The following is a 12,004-nucleotide window of genomic DNA, read 5'->3' on the forward strand; positions in this document are numbered from 1 at the left end:
AGAGTCTCAGCCCTTACCCAGAGATTGTGATTCACATGGTGGAATAGGGGTAAGTCCTGGGAAGCTGTGTGTTCACAAGCACCCTGGGAGATTCTGATGCAAGTTGTACAAAGAACATCCTATTGTATGGACTATATAGTCCCTATGCATGTACGGTATTCTGTATGCATATACTATTTCACATGGTACCTCTAACCCAGGAAAAATGATCTCTCAGTCGAAGCTCAATGTGATAGAAACGAAACCAACCTTTTTCTGGTCTCATCGGTGGATTTAAAGAGAAGCTAAACAAACCTAGAAGGGCTGGTAGAATCCACAGCTGAGACGGCAAGGAAGAAAAGACATTTCCAAGGGCTGATCCCTCTGCGAGGCCCACAGATGAGTTCTTGAGTGCAAGTTCTTTTTTTTTTTTTTTTTCCCTGAGATGGAGTCTTGCTCTGTCACCCAGGCTGGAATGCAGTGGCGCGATCTTGGCTTGCTGCAACTTCCACCTCCCGCGTTCAAGCAATGCTCCGGCCTCAGCCTCCCAAGTAGCCGGGATTACAGGCGGCCACTACCGTGCCTGGCTAATTGAGTGTAAGTTCTATGCAGAGAACCTTGCAGAGAATTTCACAGCCCACTGCAGTGGAGGGGCATCCCAGCAGAAGCCAAAACACTGGTGGTCTAGAGAGAAAGGGAACTTGAAGAGGGAGTTCAGGGGTTCAGTGAGGGTACTGGGGGATAAGACTATGGAACTGTGTATTTAGAGCTCAGACAGCTAGTGAAGGATCCATAAGGATGAGGGAGGGGCCAGGTGCAGTGACTTATGGCTATAATCTCAGCAATTTGGGAGGCGAAGCTGGAAGGATCGCTTGAGCTCAGGAGTTTGAGATCAACCTGGGCAATATAGTGAAACCCCATCTCTATTTTTAAAAATTAAAAAAAGGATATTAAACAAAAAGATGAGGGAGGGATTGGAGTGTGCATTGCCCATTTTATTTTATTTTTTAATCATAATTATTAGCTATTCCTGGATTGAGCATTTTCCGTGTGCCAGGAATGTTGTTAGGCACCTCACATGTGCTGTGATGTGCAATCTTCAGAGCAACTCCCCAAGGGAGGGACTGTTCATTATCACCCAGTAATGAATCTGATCAGAGGAGTTGAGCAGACCATGAAAGAGACTCAGGATCACAAAAGAGCAAAGCTGCAAGGAATTTTAGAGATGATTTAGTCCAAGGGTATATCCTGTGCTTTAAGAAGAGACAGAAAGGACTGGGTGCAGTGGCTCACACCTGTAATCCCAGCACTTCGGGAGGTCTAAGCAGGGGGATCCCTTGAGCCCCGGAGTTCAAGGTTACAGTGAGCTATGATTGTGTCACTGTACTGTAGCCTGAGTAACAGAATAAGACTCTGTCCAAAGAAAAAGAAATAAGAAAGGAGAGAGAGAGAAGAAAAGGCAAAGCATTCCTGGAAGGACAGCAGCTATGTGGGTGGTTTCTCAAAAAATGAGGAAACGGAATAGTTTGGGACAGGGGCCTGTGCCACAGGCTTTGGAGAAGAGACAGTGGGATTAGGGCTCCTCAGAGCAGGGGCAAAGTCACTGCTAGAGCAGTGATGGGGGCTGCCTTGATCATAATTGTGCAACTAGCCTCTCTAGGGCACTGCATGGTTTCCAATCTACTTTTCATATCAAGTATAGTAGTTCCTCACACCTCATCTATGAGAAGGTCTCTCAGTTGAATTCTTTTGGTAGAATCTAAGAAAAATCCGCTTAAACTAGCCTAACCTGAAAAGAGGGATTTATTATGAAGATATAGTATGTTCCACAGAACCCAAATCAAAGGCAAAGTGGCCTCAGGAAGGAACTGGTACTAGAGACTCAGCTATTGTTAGGACTTGCCCTGCCTCTCTAATTACTATTCCCCCTGACCTCCTGCCTGTTACCTGTTGCTTGTCTGGTCCAGATGGAGGTAGAAAATGCCCAACCAATAGCTTCTCAGCTTAGATATTAGGTCCCTTTTTCCCTTAGGTCTACATGTCAACAAAAGAGACTCTGAGTAGTCCAGCTTGAGAGACAGTCCCAAATGTACTCTCTCTTTCCCCAACAGAAGACAATTGAACTCAGTAACTCATATCTAGCCACTGTAAGCAATACTGGGGTCCTGGCACCAGGGTTCATAGACAGTGCCATATTTTTCCATATAAGGGAGTATTGACCCCTTTGCCATATAACATGAGGGTCCAGGGCTTAGAAAGTGGATCTATTTGGATACCATTATTTAGCCTGTCACAAGTAGCTTCATTAAAAAGGTAAAGCAGGCCAGGCACAGTGGCTCATGCCTGTAATCCTAGCACTCTGGGAGGCCGAGGCAGGCAGATCACCTGAGGTCAGGAGTTCAAGACCAGCCTGGCCAACATGGTGAAACCCCGTCTCTACTAAAAATACAAAAAGTAGCTGGACGTGGTGATGGGCACCTGTAGTCCCAGCTAATCAGGAGGCTGAGGCAGGAGAATCACTTGAACCTGTGAGGCAGGGGTTGCAGTGAGCCGAGATTGCACCATTGCACTCCACCCTGGGTAACAGAGTGAGACTCCATCTCAAAAAAAAAAAAATAAAACAAAACAGGTGAAATTGAGTTTTAATAGATTTTGTTTAACCTAATATATCCAAGGCATTATTATTATTACAACATGTAATCAATATAAAAATATCAATGAGATATCTTACATTCTTTTTTCCGACTAGGTCTTCAAAACCCTGTGTGTCTGCACAGGCTTTCTCTTCTGTCTGCATCTCGTGGTGAGTTGTTCTTGCACTGGGGCACAGCTGCACACACCATGGGGTCATGTTCTGCTAGAGGGACCCACCCAGGATGTCTGCTTTCATAGGGAAGGGTGGCTTTGCCCAGGAGAATAAGCACCTTGGGCTCGGCTGCCTGGCACCCTGCGACTCAGTGCCAGATATTCAGAGGCCACGTGCCTGCCCTGGCTTAATCAGTTGGCAAAGACCCTCTGTCTGGCACCCGGAGACCCTGGCCGTGCCTTTTCCCATGGGAAGTTGAATCCAGGCGCAACGGACCCTTTCTCTGGCAGTTGTGTGTGTGGAGAGGGTGGCCTGGCAGGGCTGAGTCCTTGCACCTCACTTCCTGTTGCCAGGAAATGGAAACATGGAAAAGTACTCATGGCCGCCCATTGGGCAGGCCTGGGCTTCTGCACAGTTGAAAATGGTAGAAATAGGATGTTAGGTCTAATTCCAAAATCAGTTCTCTCAGCTACATATTCTTCTGCTCCTTCCCATGGGAAAAGGCACAGCCAGCTTCTCCGAGTGCCAGATAGAGGGCCTTTCCCAACTGAGTGAGCCGGGGCGGGCACCTTACCTCTGAACAGCTGGCATCTGGTGCAGGGTGCCTTTTCTTGTGTGGTCTAGACAGGAGGTAGAAAATGCCCATCCCATGGCGTCTGAGCTTAGATATTAGGGCCTTTTCTCCCAGGTCTATTTGTCAGCAAAAGAGAGCCTGAGTCAGGGGATGGGGTCATGTTGCCACCGTGAGTACTGGCTTGATAAGTGGTGACCCTACCACCACCTATGGTGCCCTGAGACAAGGACTGCTTTGCAAGGCAGTCCCCACTTAGACTGAGGTAGGACAGCAGGCAGGCAGGGGCAGGTCAGGAATCGGGACAAACCAGGATGTGGTCCACATGGCCAAGGTGAAGACAGGAGCTTCAGGAAGAGCCTTCGGGTGTGGCCAGACCTGAGCTGGAGGCCATGGCCGGGCTGCTCACAGACAGACCTGTTTTGGATGGAGATGAACTGTTAAGTTGTTTGTTTTTCAGTAAACTGCTCCACCCGAGAATGTTCCAGTCATGTCTTAAAAGGCTTAGCCCCTCCAGAGAGGGTCTGGTTTCCCTGAGTCAGTGATTTTTGTCGCCTTCTGTCTAAGAATCCTGCCAGTTTGTCTCCAAAAGAGTGTTTGCCCTTGGGGTGGATGGGGGCTCAGCCGGTCTGGACTGAGACTCAGTCCTCTTAGGCTTTGATTCAGTAACTTTCCAATTCCCTCCCACAGCACTGGGGCCACAGGTGGGCGTTTGGCTTAAACCTGACACTAACCCCATTGACTCCAGTCACCAGAGCTGTCTGCACATAACAGGTATCCATGCATGTTGCCAGCCAACAGCTCTTATCTTGAGGTGGCTTGGCTGTCAACCAGGCCAGGGGAACTGATTGCCGGAGGCCTCATCTCAGAAGCAAAGAAAAGCACCGTGTCCTTGCTCTAGTGTTTTCCAAGGACTCTAGGAAGTGCCTGATATGGTTTGGCTGTGTCCCCACTTAAATCTCATCTTGAATTCCCACATGTTGTGGGAGGGACCTGGTGGGAGGTAATTGAATCATGGGGGCAAGTCTTTCCCGTGCTGTTCTTGTGATAGTGAATAAGTCTCTCGAGATCTGATAGTTTTATAAAGAGGAGTTCCCCTGCACAAGTTCTCTCTCTTTGCTTGCTGCTATTCATATAAGACATGACTTGCTCCTCCTTGCCTCCCGCCATGATTGTGAGATCTCCTCAGCCATGTGGAACTGTAAGTCCATTGAACCTCTTTCTTTTGTAAACTGCCCAGTCTCAGGTATATCTTTATCAGCAGTGTGAGAACAGACTAATACAGTGCCTTTAAAACATGTTTACAGTGATGTTTTCAGTGTGTGCCCACCTCTCTTTGGTGAATCCATGAAGAACATTTAGCACAAGTCTCAACACTTGTGTAATCAAGAACAAGTTAGATTGGTATCCCAGTTTCCAATTAAAATAACAGCACAAGTTTATTTGGCTTGATTTCCCCAGGGCTTACCCTTTTCCCACAAAATTTCATATATTTAAATATGTACAATCTCCAAAACAGCATAATAGTCATTACAGAGAAGGTTGATGGTGTTTTCTGAACAAAAAGTACAATTTTTGCTACTTTTTAGAGTCAGTCTGGGAGGTGTAATTGGAGGCAGAAATATTTAAGTTTGGGCTGGTCTATTAAAAGATCATAGAACACAGTATTTGAATTGTGCCTGCCCCAAAAGTACATTCAGGTTATTTGATAGTGATCCTGGCATCTATTGAGTCCAACATTCACCCCACCTTTTGTGTGTATCTAGCAGAAGCAGAGTCAGTAACAATATAGGAGGCCTAGCCAGTAACATTCTTTCTTGCCATAGTAATCTCTATTTCTTTCTTCTTATTGTTCTTGGAGTCCCAGTGGAGAAGATTGGGCATGAAAGTGAAAAAGCTAACATGGGTGAAGGGCCAGGAGGAAAGGCAGGATGTGTAAAGTTCCTGGACAAATAATAATTAGTAATAAAAATAAGAACGAGCACAGCAACAGGTAGTACTTATATGCTACGTGCCATACTATGCTGGATGCTTGACAGGGTTACCTCGTTCATTCATCCAATTGTTCAGCAGTTACTAATGTGTCAAGCAGCATTCCAGGTACCAAGGGCACAGCAATAAATAAAACAAAGTCCTTGCTCTTGTGGGGTTTGCATTCCAGTAGGGAGATAGACAACAAACAAATACGTACGTAATGCCCAGGAGATGAGTGCTAAGAAGGAAAATAAATCTGAGCATGGGAGAGAGGGGGCCAGAGGGTCCCAGGGGAGGTCACTCTGTTGAGTAGGTATCTGTCTGCTTTGCAGGCAGTCAACAACAGGCCCTAAGCCTGGGAAGGGCTTCACAATGCATGGTAGGGGATGAAGGCCATGGGGTAGCTAGGGATCCCAGTGAAATGGAGAAGCCACTAGAGATTGTTGAGCAGGGACATATTTTGAGATTATCTTTGAAGGAATCACTCTGCCTGCTTGGTGGAGAAGAGGCTGGGGAAGGGATGGGAGGAGGCAGGGAGACTGGTTCACAGGCTACTCCAATAGTTGAGGAACAGATGGTGATGGCATGAAGCTTGAGCTAAAACTGGAGGAGGTGAGAAATGGTGGGTTTGGGATCTTCTCTGGAGTTATGATGGTGGCAAAATAGCTGATAGACTTGAATGTGGTATGAGAGCAAGAGAAGAGTCAGGGATGTCATCTAAGTTTTTGGCTGGAGCTCAAACTAGGGGTACCATTTCTAACATGAGTGCCCGACGGAGGAGCTGATCTGGAAATGGAAATCAAGCGTTTGGAGTGGATATACTGCCTTTGTGCTGCTCTCTAGACATCAGGTGGAGATGTCATAGACAGAGCTGAGTGCTAAACTAGTCTGGAGCTCAGAGGGGAGGCTCGAGATTGAGATTTAGGAGCCATTAGCAGAAATGTGGTCCCTGAGGTCAGAGGCCTGGATGACCAACAAAGGAGGAAGACGTGAGGTCCAAGAACCAACTTCTCGGTACTCCAAGCTTCACACATAGGAAAGGGGCAGATACTGAAGGGAGTTGAAGGAGGGGAGGAAACCAGAAGAGAGTGCTTATTTTGATAGCAAATGGAACAAGTGCACTCATAAGCTGAGTATGATGAGTACTGAGAATTGACCACATGGTTTAGCAATGTGAATTTCATTCGTCTCAAAACCTTATGTGGTAGACACTGTTATTTTCCTCATCTCTCTCTCTCTCTCCCCCCCCCTTCCTTCCTTTCTTTCTTTCTTTTTTTTTTTTTTTTTTTTGAGATGGAGTCTCACTCTGTTCCCCAGGCTGGAGTGCAGTGGCATGATCTCAGCTCCCTGCAACCTCCGCCTCCCGGGTGCAAATTCTCCTGCCTCAGACTCCCAAGTAGCTGGGATTACAAGTGCCTACCAGCATGCCTGGCCTTTTTTTTTTTTTTTTTTTTTTTTTTTTTTGTATTTTTTAGTAGAGACAGGGTTTCACCATGTTGGCTAGGCTGGTTTTGAACTCCTAACCTCAAGTGATCTGCCCGCCTCGGCCTCCCAGAGTGCTAGGATTACAGGCATAAGCCACTGTGCCCAGTCATTTTCCTCATTTTTCAGAGGAGAAAGCCAAGACTCAGAGAGGCTTAAGTAACTTGCCTGGATGGAAAACATTATGGAGGCTCCTCAAAAAATTAAAAATAGAATACCATATGATCCAGCACCCCCACTACTGGGTATCTATCCAGAGGAAATATAATCAGTATATCAAAGAGATGTCTGCACTCCCATGTTCATTGCAGCACTATTTACAATAGCTGAGAGATGAAATCAACCGAAGTGTCCATCAATGGATGAGTGAATAAAGGAGATATGGTATACAAACACTGTGGAATACTATTCAGCCTTAAAAAAGAAGAAAATCTTGTCATTTGCTACAACATAGATGAACCTGGAGAATATTATATTAAGCGAAATAAGTCCGGCATAGAAAGACAAACACCACATAATCTCACTTATATGTGAAATATAAACAAGTCAAAGTCATAGAACTAAAGAGGAGATTGGTGGTTACTATTGTGGGGAAGACTCGGGAGATGCTGGTCAAAGGACATAAAGCTTCACTTGAATGGGAAGAGTAATTTCAGCAAATCCATTGTACATCACGGTAACTACAGTTAATAACATATATAGTATGTAAGAGAGTAGATTTTAGGGCTGGGCACAGTGGCTCATGCCTGTAATCCCAGCACTTTGGGAGGCCAAGGTGGGAGGATCACGAGGTCAGGAGATCGAGACCATCCTGGCTAACACGGTGAAACCCCTGTCTCTACTAAAAATTCAACAAAATCAGCTGGGCATGGTGGTGTGCGCCTGTAGTCCCAGCTACTCAGGAGACTGAGGCAGGAGAATCGCTTCAACTCAGGAGGTGGAAGTTGCAGTGAGCCAAGATGGCGCCACTGCACTCTAGCCCGGGTGACAGAGTGAGACTCCGTCTCAAAAAAAAAAAAAAAGAGAGAGAGATTTTAAATGTTCTTACCACAAAAAAAGGTAAGTATGTGAGGTAATGCATATATATATATATATCTATAATATATATATAATATATGTATCAGAGGCTGCCAGCTTCATGCCCAGAGTTACTCTGGAGACACACATTTCCCTTCTTACTACCAGTTGTAGAGTCCTGGGCTTTTTACCTGAACTCCCAGGTAAACAGCAGCAGTGCTCCAGGGAAGAAGCCTAGCTTACTTCACCTCCGTTTGCAGGATGATAGATTCCTGCCGAATTTTCAGAGAATGATTTGAAATGAGGCCAGAGAGAGGATAATGGAGAGCATTTAGGAGAAGCCTGCCTTACCACTTACCTTTGGTTTTAGCTCATGATTGCTTTAAAAATTTCTTATTAGCATGAGAGAGAGAGAGGAAAAGAAGATTGAAAATAAATTTTTTTTACACCAAAAAATGTAGTGGGAGATTTGTAGGCTTTTCTGCCAGACTGCAGGCTACAAAACAGATTTGTGGGTAAAACCTAAGCTCTTCGTGTTTGTTCTTTCTCATTTTGTCTCTTGTATGCTTAATGCACATTAAAGAAAAGCTAATTAGGTTACAATAGGAACAGCACAAATAATTCTCATTCCTAAACAATGCTATCTATTCACTGCAAAATATTCTGCATGAATAGGAATTTTCTTATTTTCAGGAAAAAAAAAAAAGGTAGCGAATGAATTGCCCTACTTTATATTTTAGTTTCTGACTGCATGTTCTTAAAATGTCTCAATAATCTGAACACAGATTTTCGAATCTGGGTTTCCCAATCCAAAGCCAAATGGATTGAGAATAGGTTTTATAGGCCCTTGGTGCCAATACAGTTTTCTAGATGATAGTTATAACACAAAATATATATATATTTTTTTAATTTTTTTGAAGCAGAGTCTCCCTCTGTTGCCCGGGCTGGAGTGCAGTGGTGTGATCTTGGCTCACTGAAACCTCTGCCTACTGGGTTTACGTAGCCCTCCCACCTTACCCTCCCAAGTAGCTGGGACCACAGGCACATGCCACCACACCCAGCTAATTTTTGGTAGAGACGGGGTTTTGCCCTGTTGCCCAGGTTGTTCTCAAACTCCTAAGCTCAAATGAACCACCCACCTCTGACTCCTAAAATGCTGGGATTACAGGCCTGAGCCACCGCGCCTGCCAAGATTCTTAATTGCAGTGTAAATTCATTTCCTAGGGCTTCCACAACAAGTTACCAAACCCTGGGGGGCTTAAAACAACAAGATTTCAGGTTCTCGTCACCTGGAGGTCTGAAGTCTGGAGTCAAGGAATCAGCAGGGCTCTGCTCCCTCCAAGGGCTCCAGGAGAGAGCCTTTCTTTACTTCTTCCAGCATCTGGTGGCTGCAGGCATTCCCTGGCTTGTGGCAACGGAAATCCTGTTTCTGCTCCTGTCTTTCTATGGTTTCTTCTCTGTGTTTCAAATCTGCCTCTGCCTTTCTCTGATGAGGACACTGTGATTGGATTTAGGGCCCACTCTAAATCTGGGATGGTCTCATTTTGGGATCATTAGTTATGTCTGCAAACACCGTTTTCCAAATAAGATCACATTCACAAGTTTTGATGCTTAGGATTTGAATATATGTTTTGAGGTCACCGTATTTTGGGGACATATATTTATGGATCACTATTGGGGTGACCCATAGTGGATCCCCATTCCACCCGCTATACCATGTTACCCCTGAAGGTGGTGGGAAGGAATTAGAGGTTTGGGGTGTGGTCTTCCTGTGATGTCCACTTCTTAAATGTTTGCACACAATGCCACATTCAACAGAATATCATACATGTTTAAGTAGTCTAGAGAAACAAATGAGAGATAGAGAACGAGGTGGTTCACTTTGTGGTCCCTCCTTGCAGGTATCTGGGGCAATAGCAGAGTGGAAAGAGAATGTGTGGATCAGACATACCTGGGTGGAAACTGACTCCACCAACGACTGGCTGGCTGCAAGACCTTGGCGATTATCCTTAACCTAGCCTCAGTCTCAACTTGTGGTAAGTGAGTCCTAATCCTGACCTCAGAATATCCTGTCCCTGGGAAATCAGAGGTGCCAAATGTGGAACCCCTTGCACAATGCGTACATGATTCCACAAATGTCAGTGCCTCCCTCCTCTCCGTGCTGAGCCAGGATGCCTGTCTTCCCACCCAGTACCATTTCAGCATTGAGTTTTTCACCCTTGGAGCTCCCCAGCTACAGGAAGAAGCGGGAGCCCTGGTCTGGCTCCTCGTATCTTTGGCCAGTGAGTCTCAAGCCCTCTGTTCCACCAGGATGCTTCCAGTCCATGTATGCAGTCCTTCCTGTTTGGCTGCCTCTGTCTCTTGCTCAGAGACTGCAGTAGCTTTTCTCATCTGTTCATTAGGACCCCTGGATATTCAGCCTGTCTCCTCCGTTAGGCATCCAGTAGGCTTGTGAGGAATACAAGGATGAATCCCATAGTCCTTGCCTGCGGGATGGGACCGTGTTAATGGCTTCTGATGTCTCTAAGCTAGTTCATGAGGGGATCTCAAGCTGGGCTTCGGGAGGCTATGTGTGAACTGGATTTACAGGGTAAAGAATTGGAAGCAGCAAGGAGTAGGCCTATCTGGCAGTTTAGGAACTGTGGATTGAACGAGGCTGCTGGTAACGGGAAGGAAAAAGAAGGGTCTGGAGATAAGAGCCACAGATTACGCGGTTGATTGGTGCTGGGCCACGGGCCGTCCGAGTGGTACAGGTGGTACCATCTTCTCAGCTGTGGCAAATGGCGGGCTGCTCGGCTTGAGGAAGGAGCCCTGGACTACTGTGTGTGAGCCCAGCAGGTCCCCTAATGTCTCTGAGCTCCTCTGTAAAATAATAAATAAATAAAAACACAAAGCCCCAGAAATTATAGGTTGTTTGGAAATACAACTAAGATCATGGGCATAGATCCAAGTAAATGTTATTAAACTCTTTTGTAACATAATATAGGGCAATTTTAAGTCAGATACCTCTAGGGCAGAGCCCTTCTCGCTGTTCCATCATCATTATCCTTTAAGACATCTAGAGGAGCAATGAATGCGATCAGATGAATGTAAACTAATTTCAAATCACTACCAAGGCTCTGATGTCCGTCATATCCAGTCCAGTTGTTGACTTTTTTCACAAGAATTGGGCTGGGGCAGCGCTTCCCAAACCCTAATCGATTTCCCAATCCTCTGAGGATCTTATTAAAATTCAGACTTTGATTCAGCCACTGTTGGCCAGGGCCCAAAATTCTGCATTTCTAGCAAATTCCCAGATGATACCAATATTGCAGCTCAGAGGCCCACACTGTGAGTGGTAGGAGCGAGGTAGCACCTGGGATTCAGTCATTCAAATACTCTACGCCCAGGATTTCTTGAAAGCTATCAGCTGTGACTTCTCTCTCCTTTTTCACTGAAAGCTCATTTTTTTTTTTTTTTTTTTTTTTTTTTTTTTTTTTTGAGACCGAGTCTCACTCTGTCACCCAGGCTGGAGTGCAGTGACGAGATCTTGGCTCACTGCAACCTCTGCTTCCCAAGTTCAAACGATTCTCCTGCCTCAGCCTCCAGAGTAGCTGGGACTACAGGCATGTGCCACCACGGCTAACTTTTGTGTTTTTAGTAGAGACGGGGTTTCACCATGTTGACCAGGCTGGTCTCAAACTCCTGACCTCAAGTGATCCATCTACCTCAGCCTCCCAACGTGCTGGAGTTACAGGCATGAGCCACCTCACCCGGCTTCATCTTCTTCGGGTCAGAATTGACAGAGAAGAATTTCCTTAAAGCAACTCATATAGAAGGGAGCCAGGGAGGCAAAGGAAAATTACAGATTTGTGGAAAGCCATTTCTTCAAGCAGTTAACACGGTGACCCAGGATTACAGAAAGAAGTTTAGTCTGCCAGACTTTCATCTGCACGTTTTAGGTACGGCAGTATGACTTGGTCTGATTCTCATCTGAAAGCCTAATTGATAATTTTGTTTTGTTTTAGTCTTGTGTCCTGTAAGATTTTCCTTAGATTCCACCTCCTCTGAGAGGCCTCTCCTTTTCTATTTTCTTTTCCTAACTCTCAATCCTCTATAACAGGGACCACCAGTGCCCAGGGTTGTGGACCTGTACTGGTCTGTGGCCTGTTAGGAACCCAGCTACACAGCAGGAG

General features: G+C 45.7%; 1 protein-coding gene across 18 annotated transcripts in view; it reads left to right on the plus strand.

Annotated features, from left to right (window-relative positions):
- LOC144341382 (uncharacterized) overlaps positions 1 to 12,004 on the plus strand; it is a 59,931-nt gene that overhangs the window by 9,986 nt on the left and 37,941 nt on the right. For 9 of the 18 annotated variants that reach the window (XR_013418271.1, XR_013418275.1, XR_013418274.1 and 6 more), the window contains one exon: positions 9,731 to 9,865. The gene's annotated coding sequence lies outside the window, so the exon portion shown is untranslated. Of the gene's footprint in view, positions 1 to 438; positions 577 to 2,728; positions 2,783 to 9,730; positions 9,866 to 12,004 lie in introns of those variants that run through there. The other 9 variants (XR_013418273.1, XR_013418277.1, XR_013418272.1 and 6 more) reach the window with 2 other exon arrangements.

The sequence above is a fragment of the Macaca mulatta genome, chromosome 6 (genome assembly GCF_049350105.2).
Source record: "Macaca mulatta isolate MMU2019108-1 chromosome 6, T2T-MMU8v2.0, whole genome shotgun sequence".
NCBI classification, from domain to species: Eukaryota; Metazoa; Chordata; class Mammalia; order Primates; family Cercopithecidae; genus Macaca; species Macaca mulatta.